This window comes from Phyllobates terribilis, unplaced genomic scaffold (assembly GCF_046119375.1).
Source record: "Phyllobates terribilis strain yellow unplaced genomic scaffold, ASM4611937v1 Scaffold_12__6_contigs__length_324123572, whole genome shotgun sequence".
NCBI lineage: Eukaryota > Metazoa > Chordata > Amphibia > Anura > Dendrobatidae > Phyllobates > Phyllobates terribilis.
In genome coordinates this window covers 172,731,614-172,756,642 of record NW_027362772.1, presented here as the reverse complement: position 1 = coordinate 172,756,642, position 25,029 = coordinate 172,731,614, and the positions used below count along the sequence as shown (strand labels likewise).

Below are 25,029 nucleotides of genomic sequence, written 5' to 3'. Positions count from 1 at the left end.
TTAATAGAACTAGACCCACACACAGCTAGAAGCCCAATATTTTTTTAGAGGTAGATGCAGAAAAAAATATATTCAGTTTGCAACCTGATGGAGGTCATTATAGATGGATTAATAGAACAAGACCCACACACAGCTAGAAGCCCAATATTTTTTCAGAGGTAGATGCAGAAAAAAATATATTCAGTTTGCAACCTGATGGAGGTCAGTATAGATGGACTAATAGAATGATGCTATGCCCAAAAGATTTTACTTCACTAGGTGCAGTAAAAAAATTGGTATTCTATACACAGGTGGTATATCTTGCAACACAGATAGGCTACTCCACTGACTAACACACTCTGCAATAGGCCAAAAAGGATTAGCTTTGCTAGATTCAGCCAAATGCTGTGAAAAAAACTTGCACAGCACTGGCACAGACCTGCCTGGCAAAAACTGATAGGAACTGATGTAACCTAGTCCTGAAAAGGACTCCAATTACAATTAGTCTTTACTCCCACAACCTATCTATTTAAGAGCACAGACCTCCCTGATAAAAGTCGTAGGAAATGCTGTAACCTAGTCCTTAAAAGGACTGCAATCACAACTATTCCCTACTCCCAAGCTATCTGTATATTTGTGCGAAAATTGGCTTGAAATTAACAAGGTATAGCGCACACAGCAACAGCGGTGCCGTCTAACACGCAGCTGCAGCAGTGAGAAAATGGTGGCGACGGGGAAAATGGCTTGGTCTTATAGGGCAAGGACATGTGACATACACTGCCAATGACACATGCCCTTGCTTGTGTGAAAAAAAGCACTTCGCTCCGTGTGTGCGCTGCTGATAGGCTGACAGATTGCACCTCCCCACTGCAAATGCGGGAAAGAGAAAAAAAAATGGAGATCTTCATTGTTCCTGCAGAGATCCATCCCTTGCCACTCCCCCCACCCCGCTGTACACTCAAACTGCGTATTAACATTAATTTTCATCATTACTGAGAAAAAATCCAGTTATGATTTTGGTGCACGAACAGTTATCGAACATAACCTCGAACAGCCGAATTTTTATCAAATTGTTCGTGTTCGCAGAACGGCTCGAACACCGCCCAAAACAGCTCGAATTTGAGATTGGCGAACAGTTCGAGTAGAACAACGCTCATCTCTAATCTTCACTCCAATTGTTTGCACCTAAGAAAAAAATAAAGCTTGATGCAACATTATGCTTACAAATTGTGTTTTATGCTCAATCATCACCTGTCCTACAGAGACACAGTCAGAATTACCCTGGTGAATTGAGTAAATTTGAAAATGTAAAAAAAATGCAGAATTGCTGTTTTTTCTATTCATTCACAAAGAATTAATGTAAGTTCTTAAATATGTACGCAAAATAGCGGGACTTTCAAATATAGATAATCTTGCAAAAACAAGTCAAAGTAAAAATAAATACATCCAGTTGTGACATCTACAGTGTGTTGAACATTCCTGAATCTAAGTCTGTCCTGCCGGAATAGCTCAGTTGGGAGAGCGTTAGACTGAAGATCTAAAGGTCCCTGGTTTAATCCTGGGTTTCGGCAAAAGTTTTTTTCTTCACCCATTAAATTTTAAGCAGAAAATAAACAAAGCATATGGACTGACTGTTTACAGAGAATGTAAAAATCCTAATCATTGTAACTATCTACAGGAAATAAAATGATAGAAACTTGAGAACTGAACACTTTTAACTTTTGAGGAAAATAATATTTTTTGTAATTTTTCCTTCATTCTGGACGTCATCAATTTGTTTTATTTTAGTTTGACTTAGCTGTATGAGGATTTAAAGGAAACCTGATAGCTAAAACGGGCAGCATGTTTCAGACACTAGCTGAATGATTTCAGCCATTTATGTTTGACTATGAATCGCTGTGGCATTACTGAGACAAATATGCTTAAAAAATATGCCAGGAACAAAGCTGTTTGGGGAAAAAGCCAGGAAGGCAAAAAACACAAGCCCCAACTCAGGACCATCATCTTTCATTCTAAAAATAGGGGTTTCCACGTTAATGGTAAGACAAAGAATCCACAGATTTGGCTTTTCTCTAGCGAGGAGAGCCCACTTAAAATGTATGGGGTTCTTGTCTCCATAAGCGCAAGCTGGGCACTAAACTGGCTTATTTGCAATTCTGGATGTTGCAGAGTGAAAACACCTGTTGGACAATAGTAGTAATTGCTGGCGTTGATGAATTCATTGTGAGGAGTAATTTATAAAATGGGATCACTTTGGAGGGGTTTCTGCTGTTTTTGTACTTTTGCAACTCCGCAAATGTCACCCTCAAAATATTCTTGCAAAATCTGCATTCCCAAAACCCAAATAGCGCTCTTACTTTCAAAGCCCTGCTGTGTGACCAAACAGTAGTTTCTGAAGACATATGGGGCATCACCGCATTTCAATGAAATTGTGCAACATTAGATATTTTCACAAGAGAAACTAAATATATATTGACCTAAATTTACCATTAATATAAAGTACAATGTGTTACAAAATAACACTATCAGAATCACGGGGATATGTTATGCATTCCAGTGTTATTGCCACATAAATTGATAAATGTCAGATTTAAAAAACGGTGCTTGGTCATGAAGCTCAAAATTGGCTGTAACTAATAGGTTACAAATCAATATTAAAATAAAAGAAATCATGGCATATTTCCTTTCATCACAAGTAAAGCTCATCTTTCTACTGCTTAGCTTAGAAAGAGTTAAATTACAAAAGCCAAAAGAAGTCAGGATGGCCGACCGGTCTAAGGCGATGCGTTCAGGTCGCAGTCTCTCCTGGAGGCGTGGGTTCAAATCCCACTTCTGACATTAGAATTTTCTTTCAAGAAATTGTACAGCTTCACTCCTGTTACTGATTAGTTGGGGGTCCGCTCTATTGGTGGCAATCTCAAATCGATAACTAAAAGTGATGGGGCTTAGCAAAACCAATTCTCAACGTTGGCATTTTGGCAGTATTTTTTGGGGTCCTTGAGGCAAATCTTAAATGTCCTGAATTTGTGCTTTCACAAAAGACTTCTGGGAACATCAAATAGTTTCTTTGTGCATATGTTAGTTGTTGCTTTGGCATCAGAAAAATACTGTGGATAGGAAAATGGGAGGGACTATTTCATCTCTATGTGTTCTCTGTCCCTATTAGGGCAGAGAGTGAACCTCCTAAGGTGCTGTCGTGGAAGATTCCTAGAAACCAAATTACCAGTAAGTCTAATTTCAGATTTTTTTACCTCAAGGCATCAATAGACTATATATATACTTAATAAACAAAAGCTAAAAGAGCAGATGAACATAGTTTAATAAGTCTGAAATGCGCATGTGATACTGACATAAAAGTTTCACCACATTTTGGGACAAATGTTTTCACTTTCAACATTAACAATCAGTAGAATATTTTCTCTAAATTTGCATCTCCTGTCTTCACTCCAATTGTTTGCACCTAAGAAAAAAAATAAAGCTTGATGCAACATTATGCTTACAAATTGTGTTTTATGCTCAATCATCACCTGTCCTACAGAGACACAGTCAGAATTACCCTGGTGAATTGAGTAAATTTGAAAATGTAAAAAAAATGCAGAATTGCTGTTTTTTCTATTCATTCACAAAGAATTAATGTAAGTTCTTAAATATGTACGCAAAATAGCGGGACTTTCAAATATAGATAATCTTGCAAAAACAAGTCAAAGTAAAAATAAATACATCCAGTTGTGACATCTACAGTGTGTTGAACATTCCTGAATCTAAGTGTGTCCTGCCGAAATAGCTCAGTTGGGAGAGCGTTAGACTGAAGATCTAAAGGTCCCTGTTTCAATCCCAGGTTTCGGCAAAAGTTTTTTTCTTCACCCATTAAATTTTAAGCAGAAAATAAACAAAGCATATGGACTGGCTGTTTACAGAGAATGTAAAAATCCTAATCATTATAACTATCTACAGGAAATAAAATGATAGAAACTTGAGAACTGAGCACTTTTAACTTTTGAGGAAAATAATATTTTTTGTAATTTTTCCTTCATTCTGGAAGTCATCACTTTGTTTTATTTTAGTTTGACTTAGCTGTATGAGGATTTAAAGGAAACCTGATAGCTAATACGGGCAGCATGTATCAGACACTAGCTGAATGATTTCAGCCATTTATGTTTGACTATGAATCGCTGTGGCATTACTGAGACAAATATGCTTCAAAAATATGCCAGGAACAAAGCTGTTTGGGGAAAAAGCCAGGAAGGCAAAAAACACAAGCCCCAACTCAGGACCGTCATCTTTCATTCTAAAAATAGGGGTTTCTACGTTAATGGTAAGACAAAGAATCCACAGATTTGGCATTTCTCCAGCGAAGAGAGCCCACTTAAAATGTATGGGGTGCTTGTCTCCATAAGCGCAAGCTTGGCACTAAACTGGCTTATTTGCAATTCTTGATGTTGCAGAGTGAAAACACCTGTTGGACAATAATAGTAATTGCTGGTGTTGATGAATTCATTGTGAGGAGTAATTTATAAAATGGGATCACTTTGGAGGGGTTTCTGCTGTTTTGATACTTTTGGAACTCCGCAAATGTCACCCTCAAAATATTCTTGCAAAATCTGCATTCTCAAAACCCAAATAGCGCTCTTACTTTCAAAGCCCTGCTGTGTGACCAAACAGTAGTTTCTGAAGACATATGGGGCATCACCGCATTTCAATGAAATTGTGCAACTTTAGATATTTTCACAAGAAAAACTAAATATATATTGATCTAAATTTAAAATTAATATAAAGCACAATGTGTTACAAAATAACACTATCAGAATCACGGGGATATGTTAAGCATTCCAGTGTTATTGCCACATAAATTGATACATGTCAGATTTAAAAAACGGTGCTTGGTCATAAAGCTCAAAATTGGCTTTAACTAATAGGTTACAAATCAATATTAAAATAAAAGAAATCATGGTATATTTCCTTTCATCACAAGTAATGCTCATTTTTCTACTGCTTAGCTTAGAAATAGTTAAATTACAAAAGCCAAAAGAAGTCAGGATGGCTGAGCGGTCTAAGGCGCTCCGTTCAGGTCGCAGTCTCTCCTGGAGGTGTGGGTTCGAATCCCACTTCTGACATTAGCATTTTCTTTCAAGAAATTGTACAGCTTCACTCCTGTTACTGATTAGTTGGGGGTCCGCTCTATTGGTGGCAATCTCAAATTGAAAACTAAAAGTGATGGGGCTTAGCAAAACCAATTCTCAACGTTGGCACTTTGGCAGTATTCCTGGGGGTCCTTGAGGCAAATCTTAAATGTCCTGAATTTGTGCTTTCAAAAAAGACTTCTGGGAACATCAAATAGTTTCTTTGTGCATATGTTAGTTGTTGCTTTGGCATCAGAAAAATACTGTGGATAGGAAAATGGGAGGGACTATTTCATCTCTATGTGTTCTCTGTCCCTATTACGGCAGAGAGTGAACCTCCTAAGGTGCTGTCGTGGAAGATTCCTAGAAACCGAATTACCAGTAAGTCTAATTTCAGATTTTTTTACCTCAGGCATCAATAGACTATAAATATACTTAATAAACAAAAGCTAAAAGAGCAGATGAACATAGTTTAACAAGTCTGAAATGCGCATGTGATACTGACATCAAAGTTTCACCACATTTTGGGACAAATGTTTTCACTTTCAACATTAACAATCAGTAGAATATTTTCTCTAAATTTGCATCTCCTATCTAGTGTTGAGCCACCCCCGTAGTGTTCGAGTTCGGTTCGGTTCGTCGAACACCCGTGTGTTCGCCGAACTGTTCGTCGAACTGTTCGTCGAACACCTTCGAACACCGTTAAAACCAATGGCAGGCAAACAAAAACACATAGAAACACATAGAAAACACCTTCAAAGGTGTCCAAAAGCTGACAAACTGCTCAGAAGACATAACTAACACATGGAAAAGTGACAAGTACATATAGTCATGCGAAAATAAAAGAGGTGGAGGAGTAAAAGGAGGGGGAGACACAGATATAGTCATGTCATGCCCTTCTAAAATCCAAAAAGTGAGAAGCCGACACGGCCAGTCCGTTCCTGCCCGTGCCACCTCCGTGTCGCCGGGTTTGTGCCAGAGCCGCGGTGGACCCTGACGGCCAGCCCCCCTCTCCTAATACTGGTGCCTGTCCGCTGGTGGGTCGAGCCCCCCGCGGTGGGGGGGGAGTAACATCTGCAGAAGAAAGACCATCTTCCAGCCAAACTAACATGTCGACTTCTTTTCGTGGACAATGTGATACGATCCCTTTGTTACGGACACGCCCATCGCTACAAATTCCAGATGAGGCACAAAAACAGCAGGTGCTTCAGCGGATATCAAGTTCTCCTTCAAGTGGGCTCTCCTCCACCTCAACTTCAACATCACAAATACTCCAGTCCTCAGAGGTGTCACCCCAATCGCACTTGCTTCCTCACAGCTCCCAAGTCTCCAGCTGCCCGTCTGAGTATGGGGTAACACAGATGGTTGAGTCTGCACAGCTGTTTTCTCATACTATAGCCTGGGAAACGGAGGTCTGCTCCAGAGCTTCTGTTAATCCAGACGAGGAAATGATCTGCACTGATGCCCAGAATCTTTATAAGTCGGATCCAGGACCAGATGAAGAAGGTTGTGAGCATAATGTAGACCCTCGTTCCCAAACTGTAACTCCTGTTGGTGGAGACAATGATGAAGACGATGATGAGACTCAAATACCTGATTGGAGCGACAACTTGACTTTTCGGTCAGGGCAGGAAGAGGTTGGCTTTGAGGAAGACGGGTGTGATAACACACAGGGTGATGATGACAAGGTTGGAGATCCCACTTACTGTCAACCCACAGTCAGCCAGTCGATGAGGTCACCCGGGCCTTTGCCTGGCCTTTGGGATGTCGCGGTGGTCGGTTCCCTGGCCCGTACCCTGGGGTCACTCTTTAAAAGGGTGGATAATTGTTAATTTTATAAGAGTTTGTGACACCACCTGTGGTATGTGGTGAGAAGCATCAGCGCTGCAGCAGTCCACTGAGGCCCGTGATAAGGCAGCTCGATGGTATAGCTCCCCACAGGTGGAGCTAGGTCTCAGGGCAGCGTATGCAGGGGGAATGCAGGACAGGCGAGACCCAGCTGGGTGAGAGCAAGAACGGAAACGGACACGGTAGTCACTTCAGTACCTTTTACTGGAGGAAATTCAGGCACATCCTGGAGCACTGTAGGGTGAAGGATGCATATCAGGATCCTCCCCAATGAGCGGGAGTAGGGCCTCCTGTTTCTTGCCTCTGCGCAGTAAGTTTCTGACCTGCCTGGAGCTAGGCAAAACTTTTTCTCTGTCCTGCGCTGGCTGACCTTGTGGTAGGGCCTTCTCTTGAAGTTCACGCTCCCAGTATGCGGGGCCTAAGCGTCTCCTGGCTCTGTTACGTATCAGCACCTTAGCGATCCTGGGACTTGTAGTTCTCCAGGGATTCCGGTTATGCCTTACTGGGTCATAGAGATCCCGGTAAGCTTGGATCCGGTGTCCGGTAAATGCTTCGGGGTGAGCTGGTTAAGCTCCTCTGCCCCTTATGTACTAACTCGCCACTCGCCTTCGGCCTACTCGGGCCCTCAATAGGCTATACAGACTAACGGCAGCTTGCCGCGCTTCACCGATCTTATGACGCCGACACACCTTAAGCTCTATCTGGGCTCCCTGAATCTAGCTAGCAGGAGCCTCGTGCTCCACTGCTGAACTATTAACTGAGTTCTCTAGACTAGACTGAGATCCACTGCAGACTGACCTCTCTTAGGCTTCTCTACTGCAGGAACTCTTCAGAGGCACTGAACTGCCTAGCTCCACCTTCCCTATTTATATCCTTAACGGGCTCCCTTTGCTGGTCTGAGGTGGAAGGTGGAGATGTGTGAATGTTTATGGGGGCCTCTTGTGGAGGATTCCATCAATACACTCTTCTAGGATCTGTGATACCAAGCGCAGCGAGGCGTCACAGATGCTATTGACGACGAGCTTAGGTTGCGCCTTCCTGGACAGAGACGGAGTACTGGAAGCACGTCAACAACTGCATCCTCAACCACAACTCCGCCTCTGACCACAAGTCGTAGTGGCTCTTCAGGTCGCATGGGCTCTAAGCCTTGCATAGCCTGGGCATTTATTCAGATCGATAAGGATGACCCAACTCGTGTTATCTGTAATATTTGTCACCAAAAGCTAAGTAGAGGCCAAAAAATCCATAGTTTGAGTACTTCATGCATGTACCGTCACATGGATATGAAGCATAAGTTGCAGTGGGAAGCTCACTGTGCTACAATGCGGCCTAGCAGGCTGGGCCAACCACCGTCTGCCCCATCTTTTGCATCCGCGGCCTCTTCATCCTCTGTGACTGGGGGGACAGCAGTCACACATGTTTTTGGACGCAGACCTGCCACCTCTTTACCTGCAACAGCCAGTGTGATTGGCAGGTCGTCAGTTCATTGGGAAGTGGAAACACCTGCTGGTGTTGAGAGCTCTCTGACATCGAGAGCACCACCTTTGGATCAAGGCAACCTAACATGTCCGCCTGCATCTTCCTCACAGACCGGCAGTTTGCCAGGGACACCCTACTGAACCCCGTCAAAGCACAACAGCCAGCCCTCGGTCCCTCAGATGTGGACAAGTAAAAGACCATTTCCTCCTAGCCATGAGAAAGCTAAGAGGTTGAATTTCACCATCTGCAAGCTGTTGGCTACAGAAATGCTGCCTTTCCGCCTGGAGGACACAGTGGATTTTTGAGACCTTATGTCCGTCGCAGTGCCCCAGTACCAGATGCCCAGTCGGCACTACTTCTCAAAGAAAGGTGTGCCTGCGCTCCACCAGCATGTCGCACACAACATCAACGCTTCTTTGAGAAACTCTGTGTGTGACAGGGTGCATTTCACCACAGACACTTGGACGAGTAGGCATGGACAGGGGCGTTACATGTCGCTGACAGTGCACTGGGTAACTATGGTGACAGCAGGACAAGGGGCTGCTGTCCAAGTCTTGCCGTCCCCGCGAGTTGTACGTCAATCCTCTTTATCTAGAAGTTCCTCCACTGCTTCTGCCTCCTCAACCTCCTCTCGGTCCTCCACCTGCACCCAAAGCCTGTCTGGTAATGCCACCTGCTTTCTAACTGCGCACCTCCTTACTATGCTGGCAGCAGGCCTCAATGGCATCAGTGTTTACTTTGAAATGTCTGGGAAATGTGAGTCACACAGCTGAAGACTTGTGGTCAGCTCTGGAGACCCAGTTTCATGAATGGTTGTCTCCACTGGACCTGAAACCAGGGAAGGCCGTGTGCGACAATGCTGCAAACCTGGATGCGGCCCTTCGCCGGGGCAATGTTACACACGTGCCTTGTATGGCTCACGTGTTGAACCTGGTTGTCCATAAATCTTTAGCCAACTATCCCGGAATAGATGGCCTTCTGCAGAGGGCTCGGTCGCTGTGTGCTCACTTCCGCCGTTCGCATCCCGCAGCTCAATGACTTACATCTCTACAGAAGTCGTTGGGCCTGCCAGTTCACCGGCTGAAATGCGATGTGCCGACATGGTGGAATTCAACTCTGCACATGTTGCAGCGACTGTGGCAGCACCGACAAGCCCTGGTGCAATAGTTTCTGACGTATAGCCTGGGCCAACGAGATCCAGAGGTGGGGCAAATCACACAGCAGGAGTGGTCTCAGATCAGGAACCTATGAAGTTGACGCGCCCCCTGGGCCATGGGGTACCCGGAGCCGGGCCGGTAGACGCTGGGGGTTGTAGTCACTGTGGCGGTGACCCGGTCCGTGACCCAGGGCGGTCAATCCAACGGTAATTTGTATATATGGATTTTATAATGTCCGACTACGCCACCTGTGGAGTACGGCCAAAGGGGCCGCCGCTGCGGAACAGTCCTCTGAAGCTGGTGGTTTTGCTGCAATGGTATTATTACTCACCACAGGAAGAGTGTAGCTTCAGGGCAGTGTGGGTGGATGATGGTGGTTGTAGTGCAGGGAGTCAGTAATGAACACAGAGTCCGTGTGATGCAGTCCCAAGATCTTTACTCACAGTTGTTGCAGTCCAGATTACAGGTACCAGAGCTATCTCACCCGTCGTGCTGTGCGTACTCAGTGAGGGGCTCAGTCCACCCCAGATAGCTCCGGAGTACTTAGCAGGACCCCCTTCTGTGTGTCCTTTCTCTGGCCTTCTCCCTGCACCTCACACCCAGTGACACTTCTATCCGGTATCCTCGGGCCTTGGCGGGCGACTTGTGTTCCGTCCCCTGGGTCCTATGTGGCTACCTTCTTAGTGAGACTGGTGTGGTCTTTTGCCTGCAGTACATGAAATGCTGCAGCCTCTGGTTTCTAGTTGAGCCTTGCTGTTTCTCCTCTAGTTGAGGGACCGGTTCCCCTTATCTGGCCTGACCCCTCTACCTCCTGGTAGCAGCGGGAGTACAGGTGGCCTTCTGCATGGCCCGTAGCCCTAGGGTCCCTTCGGTTCCTGGAGCCTTCCTGCTCCCACTCCTCTCTTCTCTCCTTCAGTCCTGGGCCTCCCAGGCTAGGCCCGCCTCCGGAGCAGAGCTCATGCCGAGCCTCTGCTCCTGTCACTTTTCCTCCTCTGACTGGCTTGCTCTTTCTAAGATGGCTTCCTATTTATACTCTCCCTGTCATGTGCTCCCCTAAGCTGCTCCCCTAAGCACCCACTACATAGGATCCTCCCACCAGCTAGGGACCTGGGACTGTGCTCTCCCTTAGGAGCAATCTCGCCCTAACCCCACTGCGGGTATGTGTTGGATGCAGGTGTTAGGGTCCCGAGCCATACGCCTTCCTTACCTGAGGGTGAAATACCACACCTCTGGGTGAGATGCAGTAACTCTGTGGTGACTGCACCCTCAGGGGCGCCACACACCTTTCTGCACAGTTTTGAAATGGCGACGAAGATGTTTAGTGCTGACGACGATGCCATTATCAGCATAACTATTCCGGTGATTTACATGCTGGAGCACACATTAAACAGAATTCAGAGTCAGGTGGTCGGACAAGAGGAGGTGGAGGAAGTAGAGGAGGAGTCGTATGCGGAAGGGATAACATCTCCAAGGTCCAGACGGTTGGCAGCACCAAGGAGGCAGGCATGGGAGGGTGGGGGAGAGGGATTAAACAGGGCGCATGGTAGCAGCCAAACTGTTGAGGAAGGTGCAGGAGCCGAGGAAGAAGTGGAGGATGAACTGGCGATGGGCATGGAAGACTCATCAGATGAGGGAGACCTTGATCACATTTCTGTTGTGAGAGGTTGGGGGGAGAGGGCAGAGGAAAGAAGTATGATTCTTACCTCGCTACCAACACAACAAGGACTTGGTCCTCCTGGATGCGCAAGACACATGAGTGCCTTCTTGCTGCACTACCTGCAACATGACCCTCAGATTGCAGAATTCGAAGTAATCTCGACTACTGGGTTGCTACACTCTTAGATCCCCGGTACAAAAGTAAATTTGCCGAAATAATTCCTGCCATAAAAAGGGATTGACGCATGCAGGAGTATCTGCAGACGCTGTTGCAGAATCTTACATGTGCTTTTCCACAAAACACCAGTGGTGCACGAAGTGAATCTCACAGTTCTAACTTGCCAACCGCGGGACTGTCGAGTCTTCATCACTCAAACCGTAACAGTAACACAGTATCTGCTGGTAACAGCAATTTTGTGAAATCGTTTCACCACTTTTTTAGACCATCCTTTGCAAGGCCACAGGAGACAAGAAGTCTGACACATAGTCAATGCCTAGAGAGGATGGTGCAGGAGTATCTCCAAGTGAACATCGAAGCCATGACTGTGTCACTGGACCCTTGCTCATTTTGGTATTCCAATCTGGAAAAATGGCCGGAGCTCGCCACTCACGCCTTGGAGATCTTGTCATGCCCTGCAGCCAGTGTTCTCTCTGAACGTGTGTTCAGCGCTGCTGATGGTGTGCTGACAGATAAGCGCACGCGGCTGTCCACTGAGAATGTAGACAGACTCACGTTCATAAAGATGAACAAATCATGGATTCGCAAGGACTTTTCTAATCCTGTGTTATCCTTGGGAGGCTAAAAGCTTGAGGATTTGGTAATATCACCTCACCAACCGTTTTAAGCAACTGTGGGGCAATTGATGCCACTTAACCCTAGAACGCATGACCATAAAAATCTACACTTTCATATACCTGGGGCCTTTTAGGCCCGTGTGCAAATAACATTGAATAACTCAAACTAAAATGACAAACAACTATATACATGAAGAATACCTAGAGTTTCCAAATTTTAACTAAAGTAATCTTGCAGAAAATAGAAAACAATTAACAGGGCGGGACTGCGAGGCCCCAGGTATGCGTTCTAGGGTTAAGTGGTGTCTGTGCCACAATTTTGGGAAAAAATGGAAACTCTTTTTGGAGTCCCCTTGCTGTGTCTTACGTGACGTTGGCATTGTCAATTCCAAGTGGGTTGGGTCGCTCCCCCCCTCCCCTTTTAACTGTAAGAAACTACATACACTATGGCTTGGGGTAACACAGATGATTGAGTCTGAAGAGCTGTTTACTCAGAGGTCTGATCCAAATCTTCAGTGTCTGCTAGTCAGCGTAGAATTTTTAACTGCATCTAGCCAAGGCAATGCTTTGGGCGTAGTAGCCCAGCTGCGAAGCAAGCTGCACCGCCCGTGTATCTAATAAGAATTTTTAAATGCATCTAGCCTAGGCAGACTGTGGGGACCCCCAACCAAACCCAGACGCTCAGCCCCCCTACCGCCCCCCTTTCCTTGACAATACAATAATGTAACTCTTACAACTGGATGGGTGAGGATCGGTCACAGCTTTATTAACTCTTTATACTCATTCCATTAGAAAGACATTTTATTTCTAAAATAATTCAGCTTGTTGCAGCATGCCCTGGGTCTCCACTCCGGCAACTTGGCCAACAAGTGTAACTCTCCAACATGTCCTTTCTATTTCCAGGCCACGGAGGATCCTGCGTACTCGTATGCAGGACTCTGACCCCCACCCATCACTCTTAACGCTTGTTCCACTCCGTCCTGGAGTCCTGACAGGAATATGTCCAGTCCAATATCCATTAAGTGAACACCGTCGGGCCGTATGAGGCCTGCTTTATCTCCTTCCAGTTGTCGGTGTCGTACCACTACACCGCCTCTGTCTCTTCTAAATTTTGCCATCCAAATATTTATTACCCGCCTTGTCCGTTCGATGGCCGTGATGTCTCGCGCACCTTGCCATACCGCTATCGGCACAATCTCTGACCATACTATAGCTAGTTTTGTGAAAAATTCTCTGAAGCGCTCAGTGTCTAGTTTCATTATTGCCATTAGTTATGCGCTCTTGTGATGACCTAGGTTGTTTCCCCCGGCCTGTATAACTAAGATGACCAGACATCTTGCCTCTCTCCCTACCTTGATTACCTCCATTAGTACCTATGGCCATAGCAGGCCTTTAATACCTCTCCAGTTGAAATATGTGTTATGAAACTCTAATTTCCTCCCGCCTGGGCGGACTTTCGCCCTTTAATCTGCCCAGTATATATACGAGTGGCCTATCACCCACACTGTTGGCTTAGCGTCACCTGTAAAAGAAACAAACCACGTTAGGATAACAAGTCTGGTCTTATGTATCTTGCCAAACACGTGGATCACCATCTCTCTATCCTCTGAACTTCCGTTTCTGACAGTCCTGCTCTTGCTGCTTCTGTGGCCGCGCCTATGCGGAATGAGTGTGTCCCGTAATCTTTGGGGTGGTTCCCTGCCGATGTTATGCATTTATTAAATATAGCTTGGAACTGGTATCTTGATAATGGCGTCCCATCAATGTGTGATAGGAACAAATTACTTTGTGATCTGATGGTTAGATATGGTTTTACTATTGTTACCCGACTCAGTGTACCGTTTGTGGGTTGTAGAAGTACCCAAGTGCCCCTGCCCGCTGGAACCATTTTCGATTTGTGTATGCGTAGACGTATTGCATTATTGCCTATGACTACGTCCTGGTGTAATAAGCCTCCATTGGTGCTAATTTTGGATTGAGGGACTAATTCGCTTATGCATAGCGCCCCGAAGAAGGCGATCACAAATGCAGTAGACAGTATTGTTGCTTCAAATTGTGAGTGTCATGTTAATGGTGTTAGGGATATGATGTGAGAAATCAGTTTTAGTGACACGGGACGGGACGTCTACACTCCTGACTTGGCTGACCCCTTTTCCAGCCTTTTATGGATTGTCTGATGATGAATCTTTGTCACATCTCCCCAATTCAGTAGTTGGAAGTGAAATGCTACTCCGGTCAGACACCGCTGCGCTGACGCCCCTGATATGCCCCTCATCATTAGCTGGTGGAGAAATTCTATGGTGACTTGTGATCTGGCTTGTTCACATTGGTCAACCCGTCTGCCTGCTACTAGTCGTGTCCACTCTTCCCATGCCTTACCGTATGCTTGCCACGTCGACGGGGCAACTGACGCTCTGATTAATGGCATCAACTATTCGCCACTAGATCCCATAGGGAAGGTGGGCAACTGTTGTCCCGATGGGTGGGCATTGTGGAAGAGCTCTGTGAAAATCTGCCAATTGAATTGTTATAAAGCGTTAGCAGCAGCTTTAGACCCCTCAGCATAGTGGCTAGCGCGGACCCATAAATTGTGTTTTAGGCACAGGAATGCTAGCCTGGGTAGTAGGCCTAGCACTGGGAGAGACGATGATGCCATCTTATTAATGCAGTGCGCTAAGCTGGTGTTTTTTGTTATGAAGCGTATATTTTTGTAAGCCAGGAGCGTGCCCCATATTTCTATTGCTACCACTATTGGGAAGAAAAATTATTTTCAGGGCTAGATGCAGCGAAAAATTATTATTAATTGAAAAGCTGGTGGAGCTTGGTATAGATGGCCTAATACAATGAGACCCACACACTGCTAGAAGGCCAAATATTTTTTCAGAGTTAGATGCAGAAAAAAATTATATTCAGTTTGCAACCTGATGGAGGTCAGTATAGATGGACTAATAGGACAAGTCCCACACACTGCTAGAAGGCCAAATATTTTTTCAGAGGTAGATGCAGACAAAAAATTATTTTGAATTTGCAACCTGATGGAGGTCAGTATTGATGACTAATAGAACAAGTCCAACACACTGCTAGAAGGCCAAATATTTTTAGAGTGCTAGATGCAGAAAAAAATTATATTCAGTTTGCAACCTTATGGAGGTCAGTATAGATGGACTAATAGAACAAGTCCCACACACAGCTACAAGGACAAATATTTTTTCAAAGGTAGATGCAGAAAAAAATTATATTCAGTTTGCAACCTTATGGAGGTCAGTATAGATGGACTAATAGAACAAGTCCCACATACAGCTAGAAGCCAAATATTTTTTCAGAGGTAGATGCAGAAAAAAATTATATTCAGTTTGCAACCTGATGGAGGTCAGTATAGATGGACTAATAGAACAAGTCCCACACACTGCTAGAAGGCCAAATATTTTTTCAGAGGTAGATGCAGACAAAAAATTATTTTGAATTTGCAACCTGATGGAGGTCAGTATAGATGGACTAATAGAACAAGTCCCACACACTGCTAGAAGGCCAAACATTTTTTCAGAGCTAGATGCAGAAAAAAATTATATTAAATTTGCAACCTGATGGAGGTCAGTATAGATGTACTAATAGAACAAGTCCCACACACAGCTAGAAGGCCAAATATTTTTTCAGAGGTAGATGCAGAAAAAAATTATATTCAGTTTGCAACCTTATGGAGGTCAGTATAGATGGACTAATAGAACAAGTCCCACACACAGCTAGTAGCCCAAATATTTTTTCAGAGGTAGATGCAGAAAAAAATTATATTCAGTTTGCAACCTGATGGAGGTCAGTAGAGATGGACTAATAGAACAAGTCCCACACACAGATAGAAGGCCAAATATTTTTTTAGAGCTAGATGCAGAAAAAAATATATTCAGTTTGCAACCTGATGGAGGTCTGTATAGATGGATTAATAGAACAAGTCCCACACACAGCTAGAAGCCCAATATTTTTTCAGAGCTAGATGCAGAACAGAATATCTTCAGTTTGCAACCTGATGGAGGTCAGTATAGATGGACTAATACAACAAGTCCCACACACAGCTAGATGCCCAATATTTTTTCAGAGGTAGATGCAGAAAAAAATATATTCAGTTTGCAACCTGATGGAGGTCTGTATAGATGGATTAATAGAACAAGTCCCACACACAGCTAGAAGCCCAATATTTTTTCAGAGGTAGATGCAGAAAAAAATATATTCAGTTTGCAACCTGATGGAGGTCTGTATAGATGGATTAATAGAACAAGTCCCACACAAAGCTAGAAGCCCAATATTTTTTCAGAGGTAGATGCAGAAAAAAATATATTCAGTTTGCAACCTGATGGAGGTCAGTATAGATGGACTAATACAACAAGTCCCACACACAGCTAGAAGCCCAATATTTTTTCAGAGGTAGATGCAGAAAAAAATATATTCAGTTTGCAACCTGATGGAGGTCTGTATAGATGGATTAATAGAACAAGTCCCACACACAGCTAGAAGCCCAATATTTTTTCAGAGGTAGATGCAGAAAAAAATGTATTCAGTTTGCAACCTGATGGAGGTCTGTATAGATGGATTAATAGAACAAGTCCCACACACAGCTAGAAGCCCAATATTTTTTCAGAGCTAGATGCAGAAAAAAATTATATTCAATTTGCAACCTGATGGAGGTCAGTATAGATGGACTAATAGAATGATGCTATGCCCAAAAGATTTTACTTCACTAGGTGCAGTAAAAAAATTGGTATTCTATACACAGGTGGTATATCTTGCAACACAGATAGGCTACTCCACTGACTAACACACTCTGCAATAGGCCAAAAAGGATTAGCTTTGCTAGATTCAGCCAAATGCTGTGAAAAAAACTTGCACAGCACTGGCACAGACCTGCCTGGCAAAAACTGATAGGAACTGATGTAACCTAGTCCTGAAAAGGACTCCAATTACAATTAGTCTTTACTCCCACAACCTATCTATTTAAGAGCACAGACCTCCCTGATAAAAGTCGTAGGAAATGCTGTAACCTAGTCCTTAAAAGGACTGCAATCACTATTCCCTACTCCCAAGCTATCTGTATATTTGTGCGAAAATTGGCTTGAAATTAACAAGGTATAGCGCACACAGCAACAGCGGTGCCGTCTAACACGCAGCTGCAGCAGTGAGAAAATGGTGGCGACGGGGAAAATGGCTTGGTCTTATAGGGCAAGGACATGTGACATACACTGCCAATGACACATGCCCTTGCTTGTGTGAAAAAAAGCACTTCGCTCCGTGTGTGCGCTGCTGATAGGCTGACAGATTGCACCTCCCCACTGCAAATGCGGGAAAGAGAAAAAAAAATGGAGATCTTCATTGTTCCTGCAGAGATCCATCCCCTGCCCCTCCCCCCACCCCGCTGTACACTCAAACTGCGTATTAACATTAATTTTCATCATTACTGAGAAAAAATCCAGTTACGATTTTGGTGCACGAACAGTTATCGAACATAACCTCGAACAGCCAAATTTTTCTCAAATCGTTCGTGTTCGCCGAACGGCTCGAACACCGCCCAAAACAGCTCGAATTTGAGATTGGCGAACAGTTCGAGTAGAACAACGGTCATCTCTAGTTGCAGAGTGAAAACACCTGTTGGACAATAATAGTAATTGCTGGCGTTGATGAATTCATTGTGAGGAGTAATTTATAAAATGGGATCACTTTGGAGGGGTTTCTGCTGTTTTGGTACTTTTGGAACTCCGCAAATGTCACCCTCAAAATATTCTTGCAAAATCTGCATTCCCAAAACCCAAATAGCACTCTTACTTTCAAAGCCCTGCTGTGTGACCAAACAGTAGTTTCTGAAGACATATGGGGCATCACCGCATTTCAATGAAATTGTGCAGCTTTAGATATTTTCACAAGAAAAACTAAATATATATTGACCTAAATTTACCATTAATATAAAGTACAATGTGTTACAAAATAACACTATCAGAATCACGGGGATATGTTAAGCATTCCAGTGTTATTGCCACATAAATTGATACATGTCAGATTTAAAAAACGGTGCTTGGTCATGAAGCTCAAAATTGGCTGTAACTAATAGGTTACAAATCAATATTAAAATAAAAGAAATCATGGCATATTTCCTTTCATCACAAGTAATGCTCATCTTTCTACTGCTTAGCTTAGAAAGAGTTAAATTACAAAATCCAGAGGAAGTCAGGATGGCCGAGCGGTCTAAGGCTCTGCGTTCAGGTCACAGTCTCTCTTGGAGGCGTGGGTTCGAATCCCACTTCTGACATTAGAATTTTCTTTCAAGAAATTGTACAGCTTCACTCCTGTTACTGATTAGTTGGGGGTCCGCTCTATTGGTGGCAATCTCAAATCGAAAACTAAAAGTGATGGGGCTTAGCAAAACCAATTCTCAACTTTGGCAGTATTCCTTGGGGTCCTTGAGGCAAATCTTAAATGTCCTGAATTTGTGCTTTCACAAAAGACTTCTGGGAACATCAAATAGTTTCTTTGTGCATATGTTAGTTGTTGCTTTGGCATCAGAAAAACACTGTGGATAGGAAAATGGGAGGGACTATTTCATCTCTATGTGTTCTCTGTCCCTATTAGGGCAGAGAGTGAACCTCCTAAGGTGCTGTCGTGGAAGATTCCTAGAAACCGAATTACCAGTAAGTCTAATTTCAGATTTTTTTACCTCAAGGCATCAATAGACTATATATATACTTAATAAACAAAAGCTAAAAGAGCAGATGAACATAGTTTAACAAGTCTGAAATGCGCATGTGATACTGACATCAAAGTTTCACCACATTTTGGGACAAATGTTTTCACTTTCAACATTAACAATCAGTAGAATATTTTCTCTAAATTTGCATCTCCTTTCTTCACTCCAATTGTTTGCACCTAAGAAAAAAATAAAGCTTGATGCAACATTATGCTTACAAATTGTGTTTTATGCTCAATCATCACCTGTCCTACAGAGACACAGTCAGAATTACCATGGCGAATTGAGGAAATTTGAAAATGTAAAAAAAATGCAGAATTGCTGTTTTTTCTATTCATTCACAAAGAATTAATGTAAGTTCTTAAATATGTACGCAAAATAGCGGGACTTTCAAATATAGATAATCTTGCAAAAACAAGTCAAAGTAAAAATAAATACATCCAGTTGTGACATCTACAGTGTGTTGAACATTCCTTAATCTAAATGTGTCCTGCCGAAATAGCTCAGTTGGGAGAGCATTAGACTGAAGATCTAAAGGTCCCTGGTTCAATCCCAGGTTTCGGCAAAAGTTTTTTTCTTCACCCATTAAATTTTAAGCAGAAAATAAACAAAGCATATTGACTGACTGTTTACAGAGAATGTAAAAATCCTAATCATTATAACTATCTACAGGAAATAAAATGATGGAAACTTGAGAACTGAACACTTTTAACTTTTGAGGAAAATAATATTTTTTGTAATTTTTCCTTCATTCTGGACGTCATCACTTTGTTTTATTTTAGTTTGACTTAGCTGTATGAGGATTTAAAGGAAACCTGATAGCTAATATCAGCAGCATGTATCAGACACTAGCTGAATGATTTCAGCCATTTATGTTTGACTATGAATCGCTGTGGCATTACTGAGACAAATATGCTTCAAAAATATGCCAGGAACAAAGCTGTTTGGGGAAAAAGCCAGGAAGGCAAAAAACACAAGCCCCAACTCAGGACCGTCATCTTTCATTCTAAAAATAGGGGTTTCCACGTTAATGGTAAGACAATGAATCCACATATTTAGCATTTCTCTAGCAAGGAGAGCCCACTTAAAATGTATGGGGTGCTAGTCTCCATAAGCGCAAGCTGGGCACTAAACTGGCTTATTTGCAATTCTGGATGTTGCAGAGTGAAAACACCTGTTGGACAAAAATAGTAATTGCCGGTGTTGATGAATTCATTGTGAGGAGTAATTTATAAAATGGGATCACTTTGGAGGGGTTTCTGCTGTTTTGGTACTTTTGGAACTCCGCAAATGTCACCCTCAAAATATTCTTGCAAAATCTGCATTCCCAAAACCCAAATAGCACTCTTACTTTCAAAGCCCTGCTGTGTGACCAAACAGTAGTTTCTGAAGACATATGGGGCATCACCGCATTTCAATGAAATTGTGCAACTTTAGATATTTTCACAAGAAAAACTAAATATATATTGACCTAAATTTACCATTAATATAAAGTACAATGTGTTACAAAATAACACTATCAGAATCACGGGGATATGTTAAGCATTCCAGTGTTATTGCCACATAAATTGATACATGTCAGATTTAAAAAACGGTGCTTGGTCATGAAGCTCAAAATTGGCTGTAACTAAGAGGTTACAAATCAATATTAAAATAAAAGAAATCATGGCATATTTCCTTTCATCACAAGTAATGCTCATCTTTCTACTGCTTAGCTTAGAAAGAGTTAAATTACAAAACCCAGAGAAAGTCAGGATGGCCGAGCAGTCTAAGGCTCTGCATTCGGGTCGCAGTCTCTCTTGGAGGCGTGGGTTCGAATCCCACTTCTGACATTAGAATTTTCTTTCAAGAAATTGTACAGCTTCACTCTTGTTACTGATTAGTTGGGGGTCCGCTCAATTGTTGGCAATTTCAAATCGAAAACTAAAAGTGATGTCCAAGCGGTCTAAGATGCTGCGTTCAGGTCGCAGTCTCTCCTGGAGGCGTGGGCTCAAATCCCACTTCTGACATTAAAATTTTCTTTCAAGAAATTGTACAGCTTCACTCCTGTTACTGATAAGTTGGGGGTCCGCTCTATTGGTGGCAATCTCAAAAGTGATGGGGCTTAGCAAAACCAATTCTCAACGTTGGCACTTTGGCAGTATTCCTTGGGGTCCTTGAGGCAAATCTTAAATGTCCTGAATTTGTGCTTTCACAAAAGACTTCTGGGAACATCAAATAGTTTCTTTGTGCATATGTTAGTTGTTGCTTTGGCATCGGAAAAATACTGTGGATAGGAAAATGGGAGGGACTATTTCATCTCTATGTGTTCTCTGTCCCTATTAGGGCAGAGAGTGAACCTCCTAAGGTGCTGTCGTGGAAGATTCCTAGAAACCAAATTACCAGTAAGTCTAATTTCAGATTTTTTTACATCAAGGCATCAATAGACTATATATATACTTAATAAACAAAAGCTAAAAGAGCAGATGAACATAGTTTAACAAGTCTGAAATGCGCATGTGATACTGACATCAAAGTTTCACCACATTTTGGGACAAATGTTTTCATTTTCAACATTAACAATCAGTAGAATATTTTCTCTAAATTTGCATCTCCTATCTTCACTCCAATTGTTTGCACCTAAGAAAAAAATAAAGCTTGATGCAACATTATGCTTACAAATTGTGTTTTATGCTCAATCATCACCTGTCCTACAGAGACACAGTCAGAATTACCCTGGTGAATTGAGTAAATTTGAAAATGTAAAAAAAATGCAGAATTGCTGTTTTTTCTATTCTTTCACAAAGAATTAATGTAAGTTCTTAAATATGTACGCAAAATAGCGGGACTTTCAAATATAGATAATCTTGCAAAAACAAGTCAAAGTAAAAATAAATACATCCAGTTGTGACATGTACAGTGTGTTGAACATTCCTGAATCTAAGTGTGTCATGCCGAAATAGCTCAGTTGGGAGAGCGTTAGACTGAAGATCTAAAGGTCCCTGTTTCAATCCCAGGTTTCGGCAAAAGTTTTTTTCTTCACCCATTAAATTTTAAGCAGAAAATAAACAAAGCATATGGACTGACTGTTTACAGAGAATGTAAAAATCCTAATCATTATAACTATCTACAGGAAATAAAATGATAGAAACTTGAGAACTGAACACTTTTAACTTTTGAGGAAAATAATATTTTTTGTAATTTTTCCTTCATTCTGGACGTCATCACTTTGTTTTATTTTAGTTTGACTTAGCTGTATGAGGATTTAAAGGAAACCTGATAGCTAATACGGGCAGCATGTATCAGACACTAGCTGAATGATTTCAGCCATTTATGTTTGACTATGAATCGCTGTGGCATTACTGAGACAAATATGCTTCAAAAATATGCCTGGAACAAAGCTGTTTGGGGAAAAAGCCAGGAAGGCAAAAAACACAAGCCCCAACTCAGGACCGTCATCTTTCATTCTAAAAATAGCGGTTTCCACGTTAATGGTAAGACAAAGAATCCACAGATTTGGCATTTCTCTAGCGAGGAGAGCCCACTTAAAATGTATGGGGTGCTTGTCTCCATAAGCGCAAGCTGGGCACTAAACTGGCTTATTTGCAATTCTGGATGTTGCAGAGTGAAAACACCTGTTGGACAATAATAGTAATTGCTGGCGTTGATGAATTCATTGTGAGGAGTAATTTATAAAATGGGATCACTTTGGAGGGGTTTCTGCTGTTTTGGTACTTTTGGAACTCCACAAATGTCACCCTAAAAATATTCTTGCAAAATCTGCATTCCCAAAACCCAAATAGCGCTCTTACTTTCAAAGCCCTGCTGTGTGACCAAACAGTAGTTTCTGAAGACATATGGGGCATCACCGCATTTCAATGAAATTGTGCAACTTTAGATATTTTCACAAGAAAAACTAAATATATATTGACCTAAATTTACCATTAATATAAAGTACAATGTGTTACAAAATAACACTTTCAGAATCACGGGGATATGTTAAGCATTCCAGTGTTATTGCCACATAAATTGAGACATGTCAGATTTAAAAAACGGTGCTTGGTCATGAAGCTCAAAATTGGCTGTAACTAATAGGTTACAAATCAATATTAAAATAAAAGAAATCATGGCATATTTCCTTTCATCACAAGTAATGCTCATCTTTCTACTGCTTAGCTTAGAAAGAGTTAAATTACAAAATCCAGAAGAAGTCAGGAGCAGTCTAAGGCGCTGCGTTCAGGTCGCAGTCTCTCCTGGAGGCGTGGGTTCGAATCCCACTTCTGACATTAGAATTTTCTTTCAAGAAATTGTACAGCTTCACTCCTGTTACTGATTAGTTGGGGGTCCGCTCTATTGGTGGCAATCTCAAATCGAAAACTAAAAGTGATGGGGCTTAGCAAAACCAATTCTCAACGTTGGCACTTTGGCAGTATTCCTTGGGGTCCTTGAGGCAAATCTTAAATGTCCTGAATTTGTGCTTTCACAAAAGACTTCTGGGAACATCAAATAGTTTCTTTGTGCATATGTTACTTGTTGCTTTGGCATCGGAAAAATACTGTGGATAGGAAAATGGGAGGGACTATTTCATCTCTATGTGTTCTCTGTCCCTATTAGGGCAGAGAGTGAACCTCCTAAGGTGTTGTCGTGGAAGATTCCTAGAAACCGAATTACCAGTAAGTCTAATTTCAGATTTTTTTACCTCAAGGCATCAATAGACTATATATATACTTAATGAACAAAAGCTAAAAGAGCAGATGAACATAGTATAACAAGTCTGAAATGCGCATGTGATACTGACATCAAAGTTTCACCACATTTTGGGACAAATGTTTTCACTTTCAACATTAACAATCAGTAGAATATTTTCTCTAAATTTGCATCTCCTTTCTTCACTCCAATTGTTTGCACCTAGGAAAAAAATAAAGCTTGATGCAACATTATGCTTACAAATTGTGTTTTATGCTCAATCATCACCTGTCCTACAGAGACACAGTCAGAATTACCCTGGCGAATTGAGTAAATTTGAAAATGTAAAAAAAATGCAGAATTGCTGTTTTTTCTATTCATTCACAAAGAATTAATGTAAGTTCTTAAATATGTACGCAAAATAGCGGGACTTTCAAATATATATAATCTTGCAAAAACAAGTCAAAGTAAAAATAAATACATCCAGTTGTGACATCTACAGTGTGTTGAACATTCCTGAATCTAAATGTGTCCTGCTGAAATAGCTCAGTTGGGAGAGCGTTAGACTGAAAATCTAAAGGTCCTTGGTTCAATCCCAGGTTTTTGCAAAAGTTTTTTTCTTCACCCATTAAATTTTAAGCAGAAAATAAACAAAGCATATTGACTGACTGTTTACAGAGAATAGTAAAAATCCTAATCATTATAACTATCTACAGGAAATAAAATGATGGAAACTTGAGAACTGAACACTTTTAACTTTTGAGGAAAATAATATTTTTTGTAATTTTTCCTTCATTCTGGACTTCATCACTTTGTTTTATTTTAGTTTGACTTAGCTGTATGAGGATTTAAAGGAAACCTGATAGCTAATACAGGCAGCATGTATCAGACACTAGCTGAATGATTTCAGCCATTTATGTTTGACTATGAATCGCTGTGGCATTACTGAGACAAATATGCTTCAAAAATATGCCAGGAACAAAGCTGTTTGGGGAAAAAGCCAGGAAGGCAAAAAACACAAGCCCCAACTCAGGACCGTCATCTTTCATTCTAAAAATAGGGGTTTCCACGTTAATGGTAAGACAATGAATCCACATATTTAGCATTTCTCTAGCGAGGAGAGCCCACTTAAAATGTATGGGGTGCTAGTCTCCATAAGCGCAAGCAGGGCACTAAACTGGCTTATTTGCAATTCTGGATGTTGCAGAGTGAAAACACCTGTTGGACAAAAATAGTAATTGCCGGTGTTGATGAATTCATTGTGAGGAGTAATTTATAAAATGGGATCACTTTGGAGGGGTTTCTGCTGTTTTGGTACTTTTGGAACTCCGCAAATGTCACCCTCAAAATATTCTTGCAAAATCTGCATTCCCAAAACCCAAATAGCGCTCTTACTTTCAAAGCCCTGCTGTGTGACCAAACAGTAGTTTCTGAAGACATATGGGGCATCACCACATCTCAATGAAATTGTGCAACTTTAGAGATTTTCGCAAGAAAAACTAAATATATATTGACCTAAATTTACCATTAATATAAAGTACAATGTCTTACAAAATAACACTATCAGAATCACGGGGATATGTTAAGCATTCCAGTGTTATTGCCA

At 42.1% G+C, this 25,029-nt stretch overlaps 9 non-coding genes across 9 annotated transcripts; all 9 read left to right on the top strand.

The window, feature by feature from the left end:
* The first annotated feature begins 1,477 nt into the window (after positions 1–1,477).
* Positions 1,478–1,550, top strand: TRNAF-GAA (transfer RNA phenylalanine (anticodon GAA)). Its single transcript has one exon. It is a non-coding gene; the product is annotated as a tRNA-Phe (tRNA).
* A 1,184-nt stretch (positions 1,551–2,734) lies between these two features.
* TRNAL-CAG (transfer RNA leucine (anticodon CAG)) lies at positions 2,735–2,817 on the top strand. The gene has a single exon. It is a non-coding gene; the product is annotated as a tRNA-Leu (tRNA).
* A 936-nt stretch (positions 2,818–3,753) lies between these two features.
* Positions 3,754–3,826, top strand: TRNAF-GAA (transfer RNA phenylalanine (anticodon GAA)). Its single transcript has one exon. It is a non-coding gene; the product is annotated as a tRNA-Phe (tRNA).
* A 1,184-nt stretch (positions 3,827–5,010) lies between these two features.
* Positions 5,011–5,093, top strand: TRNAL-CAG (transfer RNA leucine (anticodon CAG)). Its single transcript has one exon. It is a non-coding gene; the product is annotated as a tRNA-Leu (tRNA).
* A 13,147-nt stretch (positions 5,094–18,240) lies between these two features.
* TRNAL-CAG (transfer RNA leucine (anticodon CAG)) lies at positions 18,241–18,323 on the top strand. The gene has a single exon. It is a non-coding gene; the product is annotated as a tRNA-Leu (tRNA).
* Positions 18,324–19,250: 927 nt separating this feature from the next.
* On the top strand, positions 19,251–19,323 carry TRNAF-GAA (transfer RNA phenylalanine (anticodon GAA)). The gene has a single exon. It is a non-coding gene; the product is annotated as a tRNA-Phe (tRNA).
* A 1,184-nt stretch (positions 19,324–20,507) lies between these two features.
* On the top strand, positions 20,508–20,590 carry TRNAP-CGG (transfer RNA proline (anticodon CGG)). The gene has a single exon. It is a non-coding gene; the product is annotated as a tRNA-Pro (tRNA).
* A 1,100-nt stretch (positions 20,591–21,690) lies between these two features.
* Positions 21,691–21,763, top strand: TRNAF-GAA (transfer RNA phenylalanine (anticodon GAA)). The gene has a single exon. It is a non-coding gene; the product is annotated as a tRNA-Phe (tRNA).
* A 2,195-nt stretch (positions 21,764–23,958) lies between these two features.
* On the top strand, positions 23,959–24,031 carry TRNAF-GAA (transfer RNA phenylalanine (anticodon GAA)). Its single transcript has one exon. It is a non-coding gene; the product is annotated as a tRNA-Phe (tRNA).
* The last annotated feature ends 998 nt before the right edge of the window (positions 24,032–25,029 follow it).